The following is a 7,243-nucleotide window of genomic DNA, read 5'->3' on the forward strand; positions in this document are numbered from 1 at the left end:
AGGAAAGGTATGGACAGCACTTGCGATCGGGAGCGTTGGATATTCTGGGCCAGCCGGTACTATCCTATCTTTAAACTAGATGTTACGAAATAATGGTGTAATAATACTCCTAAAAATGCACCAATTCTGGAGATGGAATGGCCGGCTGAAGGGGTAGGAGGAGGCCGGATTTTTTTTAACACCATGTGTGCATGCACTGAAGGCTTGCACACATGTTGTTAAATTCATTTTTTATAGCCTGATAGTCCAGAATACATACAAGTTTGTCACATGTTAAGACAAAGAATGTTTTCCAGTTCGAATTGGCGTTGTGCCCCTCATTCTTTCCCATATTGTGGGCAAAGAATAGGTCATTTGTTGTAGGTAGAAGAGGAATGGTGTACTAATATTGGCACCAGAAGAACGCGCCTCCAAGGGATGAAGAGGAACTTGGCGCGCTACACACCTGTTGGATCGTGGAGTAACACATTTAGGAAAGGTATGGACAGCACTTGCGATCGGGAGCGTTGGACATTCTGGGCCAGCAGGTAGTATCCTATCTTTAAACTAGATGTTAGGAAATATTGGTGTAATAATACTCCTAAAACTGCACCAAATCTGGAGATGGATTGGCCGGCTGAAGGGGTAGGAGGAGGCCGGATTTTTTTTAACACCATGTGTGCATGCACTTAAGTCTTGCACACATGTTGTTAAATTCATTTTTTACAGCCTGATAGTCCAGAATACATACGAGTTTGTCACACGTTAAGACAAAGAATGTTTTCCAGTTCGAATTGGCGTTGTGCCCCTCATTCTTTCCCATATTGTGGGCAAAGAATGGGTCATTTGTTGTAGGTAGAAGAGGAATGGTGTACTAATATTGGTACCAGAAGAACGCGCCTCCAAGGGATGAAGAAGAACTTGGCGCGCTACACACATGTTGGATCGTGGTGTAACACATTTAGGAAAGGTATGGACAGCACTTGCGATCGGGAGCGTTGGACATTCTGGGCCAGCAGGTACTATCCTATCTTTAAACTAGATGTTAGGAAATATTGGTGTAAAAAATACTCCTAAAAACGCACCAATTCTGAAAATGGAATGGCCGGCTGATGGGGTAGGAGGCCGGATTTTTTTTAACACCATGCGTGCATGAACTGAAGGCTTGCACAAATGTTGTTAAATTCATTTTTTATAGCCTGATAGTCCAGAATACATACAAGTTTGTCACATGTTAAGACAAAGAATGTTTTCCAGTTCGAATTGGCGTTGTGCCCCTCATTCTTTCCCATATTGTGGGCAAAGAATGGGTCATTTGTTGTAGGTAGAAGAGGAATGGTGTACTAATATTGGTACCAGAAGAACGCGCCTCCAAGGGATGAAGAGGAACTTGGCGCGATAAACACCTGTTGGATCGTGGAGTAACACATGTAGGAAAGGTATGGACAGCACTTGCGATCTGGAGCGTTGGATATTCTGGGCCAGCAGGTACTATCCTAACTTTAAACTAGATGTTAGGAAATATTGGTGTAATAATACTCCTAAAAATGCACCAATTCTGGCGATGGAATGGCCGGCTGAAGGGGTAGGAGGAGGCCGGATTTTTTTTAACACCATGCGTGCATGAACTGAAGGCTTGCACACATGTTGTTAAATTCATTTTTTATAGCCTGATAGTCCAGAATACATACAAGTTTGTCACATGTTAAGACAAAGAATGTTTTCCAGTTCGAATTGGCGTTGTGCCCCTCATTCTTTCCCATATTGTGGGCAAAGAATGGGTCATTTGTTGTAGGTAGAAGCGGAATGGTGTACTAATATTGGTACCAGAAGAATGCGCCTCCAAGGGATGAAGAGAAACTTGGCACGCTACACACATGTTGGATCGTGGAGTAACACATATAGGAAAGGTATGGACAGCACTTGCGATCGGGAGCGTTGGACATTCTGGGCCAGCAGGTACTATCATATCTTTAAACTAGATGTTAGGAATTATTGGTGTAATAATACTCCTAAAAATGCACCAATTCTGGAGATGGAATGGCCGGCTGAAGGGGTAGGAGGAGGCCGGATTTTTTTTAACACCATGCGTGCATGAACTGAAGGCTTGCACACATGTTGTTAAATTCATTTTTTATAGCCTGATAGTCCAGAATACATACAAGTTTGTCACATGTTAAGACAAAGAATGTTTTCCAGTTCGAATTGGCGTTGTGCCCCTCATTCTTTCCCATATTGTGGGCAAAGAATGGGTCATTTCTTGTAGGTAGAAGAGGAATGGTGTACTAATATTGGTACCAGAAGAACGCGTCTCCAAGGGATGAAGAGGAACTTGGCGTGCTACACACCTGTTGGATCGTGGAGTAACACATTTAGGAAAGGTATGGACAGCACTTGCGATCGGGAGCGTTGGACATTCTGGGCCAGCAGGTACTATCCTATCTTTAAACTAGATGTTAGGAAATATTGGTGTAATAATACTACTAAGAATGCACCAATTCTGGAGATGGAATGGCCGGTTGAAGGGGTAGGAGGAGGCCGGATTTTTTTAAACACCATGTGTGCATGAACTGAAGGCTTGCAAACATGTTAAATAAATTTTTTATAGCCTGATAGTCCACAATACATACAAGTTTGTCACACGTTAAGACAAAGAATGTTTTCCAGTTCGAATTGGCGTTGTGCCCCTCATTCTTTCCCATATTGTGGGCAAAGAATGGGTCATTTGTTGTAGGTAGAAGAGGAATGGTGTACTATTATTGGTACCAGAAGAACGAGCCTCCAGTGGATGAAGAGGAACTTGGAGCGATAAACACCTGTTGGATCGTGGAGTAACACATGTAGGAAAGGTATGGACAGCACTTGCAATCGGGAGCGTTGGATGTTCTGGGCCAGCAGGTACTATCCTACCTTTAAACTAGATGTTAGGAAATATTGGTGTAATAATACTCCTAAAAATGCACCAATTCTGGAGATGGAATGGCCGGCTGAAGGGGTTGGAGGAGGCCGGATTTTTTTTAACACCATGTGTGCATGCACTGAAGGCTTGCACACATGTTGTTAAATTCATTTTTTATAGCCTGATAGTCCAGAATACATACAAGTTTGTCACACGTTAAGACAAAGAATGTTTTCCAGTTCGAATTGGTGTTGTGCCCCTCATTCTTTCCCATATTGTGGGCAAAGAATAGGTCATTTGTTGTAGGTATAAGAGGAATGGTGTACTAATATTGGTACCAGAAGAACACGCCTCCAAGGGATGAAGAGGAACTTGGCGCGCTACACACATGTTGGATTGTGGAGTAACACATAAAGGAAAGGTATGGACAGCACTTGCGATCGGGAGCGTTGGACATTCTGGGCCAGCAGGTACTATCCTATCTTTAAACTAGATGTTAGGAAATATTGGTGTAATAATACTCCTAAAACTGCACCAAATCTGGAGATGGAATGGCCGGCTGAAGGGGTAGGAGGAGGCCGGATTTTTTTTTAACACCATGTGTACATGCACTTAAGGCTTGCACACATGTTGTTAAATTCATTTTTTACAGCCTGATAGTCCAGAATACATACAAGTTTGTCACACGTTAAGACAATGAATGTTTTCCTGTGCGAATTGGCGTTGTGCCCCTCATTCTTTTCCATATTGTGGGCAAAGAATGGGTTATTTGTTGTAGGTAGAAGAGGAATGGTGTACTAATATTGGTACCAGAAGAACGCGCCTCCAAGGGATGAAGAGGAACTTGGCGTGCTACACACATGTTGGATTGTGGAGTAACACAATTTGGAAAGGTATTGACAGCACTTGCGATCGGGAGCGTTGGATATTCTGGGCCAGCAGGTACTATCCTATCTTTAAACTAGAAGTTAGGAAATATTGGTGTAATAATACTCCTAAAAATGCACCAATTCTGGAGATGGAATGGCCGGCTGAAGGGGTAGGAGGAGGCCGGATTTTTTTTAACACCATGTGTCCATGCACTGAAGGCTTGCACACATGTTGTTAAATTCATTTTTTATAGCCTGATAGTCCAGAATACATACGAGTTTGTCACACGTTAAGACAAAGAATGTTTTCCAGTTCGAATTGGCGTTGTGCCCCTCATTCTTTCCCATATTGTGGGCAAAGAATGGGTCATTTGTTGTAGGTAGAAGAGGAATGGTGTACTAATATTGGTACCAGAAGAACGCGCCTCCAAGGGATGAAGAGGAACTTGGCGCGCTACACACATGTTGGATCGTGGTGTAACACATTTAGGAAAGGTATGGACAGCACTTGCGATCGGGAGCGTTGGACATTCTGGGCCAGCAGGTACTATCCTATCTTTAAACTAGATGTTAGGAAATATTGGTGTAAAAAATACTCCTAAAAACGCACCAATTCTGAAAATGGAATTGCCGGCTGATGGGGTAGGAGGAGGCCGGATTTTTTTTAACACCATGCGTGCATGAACTGAAGGCTTGCACACATGTTGTTAAATTCATTTTTTATAGCCTGATAGTCCAGAATACATACAAGTTTGTCACATTTTAAGACAAAGAATGTTTTCCAGTTCGAATTGGCGTTGTACCCCTCATTCTTTCCCATATTGTGGGCAAAGAATGGGTCATTTGTTGTAGGTAGAAGAGGAATGGTGTACTAATATTGGTACCAGAAGAACGCGCCTCCAAGGGATGAAGAGGAACTTGGCGCGATAAACACCTGTTGGATCGTGGAGTAACACATGTAGGAAAGGTATGGACAGCACTTGCTATCTGGAGCATTGGATATTCTGGGCCAGCAGGTACTATCCTAACTTTAAACTAGATGTTAGGAAATATTGGTGTAATAATACTCCTAAAAATGCACCAATTCTGGAGATGGAATGGCCGGCTGAAGGGGTAGGAGGAGGCCGGATTTTTTTTAACACCATGCGTGCATGAACTGAAGGCTTGCACACATGTTGTTAAATTCATTTTTTATAGCCTGATAGTCCAGAATACATACAAGTTTGTCACATGTTAAGACAAAGAATGTTTTCCAGTTCGAATTGGCGTTGTGCCCCTCATTCTTTCCCATATTGTGGGCAAAGAATGGGTCATTTCTTGTAGGTAGAAGAGGAATGGTGTACTAATATTGGTACCAGAAGAACGCGTCTCCAAGGGATGAAGAGGAACTTGGCGTGCTACACACCTGTTGGATCGTGGAGTAACACATTTAGGAAAGGTATGGACAGCACTTGCGATCAGGAGCGTTGGACATTCTGGGCCAGCAGGTACTATCCTATCTTTAAACTAGATGTTAGGAAATATTGGTGTAATAATACTACTAAGAATGCACCAATTCTGGAGATGGAATGGCCGGTTGAAGGGGTAGGAGGAGGCCGGATTTTTTTAAACACCATGTGTGCATGAACTGAAGGCTTGCAAACATGTTAAATAAATTTTTTATAGCCTGATAGTCCACAATACATACAAGTTTGTCACATGTTAAGACAAAGAATGTTTTCCAGTTCGAAATGGCGTTGTGCCCCTCATTCTTTCCCATATTGTGGTCAAAGAATGGGTCATTTGTTGTAGGTAGAAGAGAAATGGTGTACTAATATTGGCACCAGTAGAACGCGCCTCCAAGGGATGAAGAGGAACTTGGCGCGCTACACACATGTTGGATCGTGGAGTAACACATTTAGGAAAGGTATGGACAGCACTTGCGATCGGGAGCATTGGACATTCTGGCCCAGTAGGTACTATCCTATCTTTAAACTAGATGTTAGGAAATATTGGTGTAATAATACTACTAAATATGCACCAATTCTGGAGATGGAATGGCCGGCTGAAGGGGTAGGAGGAGGCTGGATTTTTTTTAATACCATGTGTGCATAAACTGAAGGCTTGCACACATGTTGTTAAATTCATTTTTTATAGCCTGATAGTCCAGAATACATACAAGTTTGTCATATGTTAAGACAAAGAATGTTTTCCAGTTCGAATTGGCGTTGTGCCCCTCATTCTTTCCCATATTGTGGGCAAAGAATGGGTCATTTGTTGTAGGTAGAAGCGGAATGGTGTACTAATATTGGTACCAGAAGAATGCGCCTCCAAGGGATGAAGAGAAACTTGGCACGCTACACACATGTTGGATCGTGGAGTAACACATATAGGAAAGGTATGGACAGCACTTGCGATCGGGAGCGTTGGACATTCTGGGCCAGCAGGTACTATCATATCTTTAAACTAGATGTTAGGAAATATTGGTGTAATAATACTCCTAAAAATGCACCAATTCTGGAGATGGAATGGCCGGCTGAAGGGGTAGGAGGAGGCCGGATTTTTTTTAACACCATGCGTGCATGAACTGAAGGCTTGCACACATGTTGTTAAATTAATTTTTTATAGCCTGATAGTCCAGAATACATACAAGTTTGTCACATGTTAAGACAAAGAATGTTTTCCAGTTCGAATTGGCGTTGTGCCCCTCATTCTTTCCCATATTGTGGGCAAAGAATGGGTCATTTCTTGTAGGTAGAAGAGTAATGGTGTACTAATATTGGTACCAGAAGAACGCGTCTCCAAGGGATGTAGAGGAACTTGGCGTGCTACACACCTGTTGGATCGTGGAGTAACACATTTAGGAAAGGTATGGACAGCACTTGCGATCGGGAGCGTTGGACATTCTGGGCCAGCAGGTACTATCCTATCTTTAAACTAGATGTTAGGAAATATTGGTGTAATAATACTACTAAGAATGCACCAATTCTGGAGATGGAATGGCCGGTTGAAGGGGTAGGAGGAGGCCGGATTTTTTTAAACACCATGTGTGCATGAACTGAAGGCTTGCAAACATGTTAAATAAATTTTTTATAGCCTGATAGTCCACAATACATACAAGTTTGTCACACGTTAAGACAAAGAATGTTTTCCAATTCGAATTGGCGTTGTGCCCCTCATTCTTTCCCATATTGTGGGCAAAGAATGGGTCATTTGTTGTAGGTAGAAGAGGAATGGTGTACTAATATTGGTACCAGAAGAAAGCGCCTCCAAGGGATAAAGAGGAACTTGGCGAGCTACACACATGTTGGATTGTGGAGTAACACATTTTGGAAAGGTATGGACAGCACTTGCGATCGGGAGCGTTGGATATTCTGGACCAGCAGGTACTATCCTATCTTTAAACTAGATGTTAGGAAATATTGGTGTAATAATACTCCTAAAAATGCACCAATTCTGCAGATGGAATGGCCGGCTGAAGGGGTAGGAGGAGGCCGGATTTTTTTTTAACACCATG

The sequence above is a fragment of the Rhinoderma darwinii genome, chromosome 2 (assembly GCF_050947455.1).
Source record: "Rhinoderma darwinii isolate aRhiDar2 chromosome 2, aRhiDar2.hap1, whole genome shotgun sequence".
Taxonomy (NCBI): domain Eukaryota; kingdom Metazoa; phylum Chordata; class Amphibia; order Anura; family Rhinodermatidae; genus Rhinoderma; species Rhinoderma darwinii.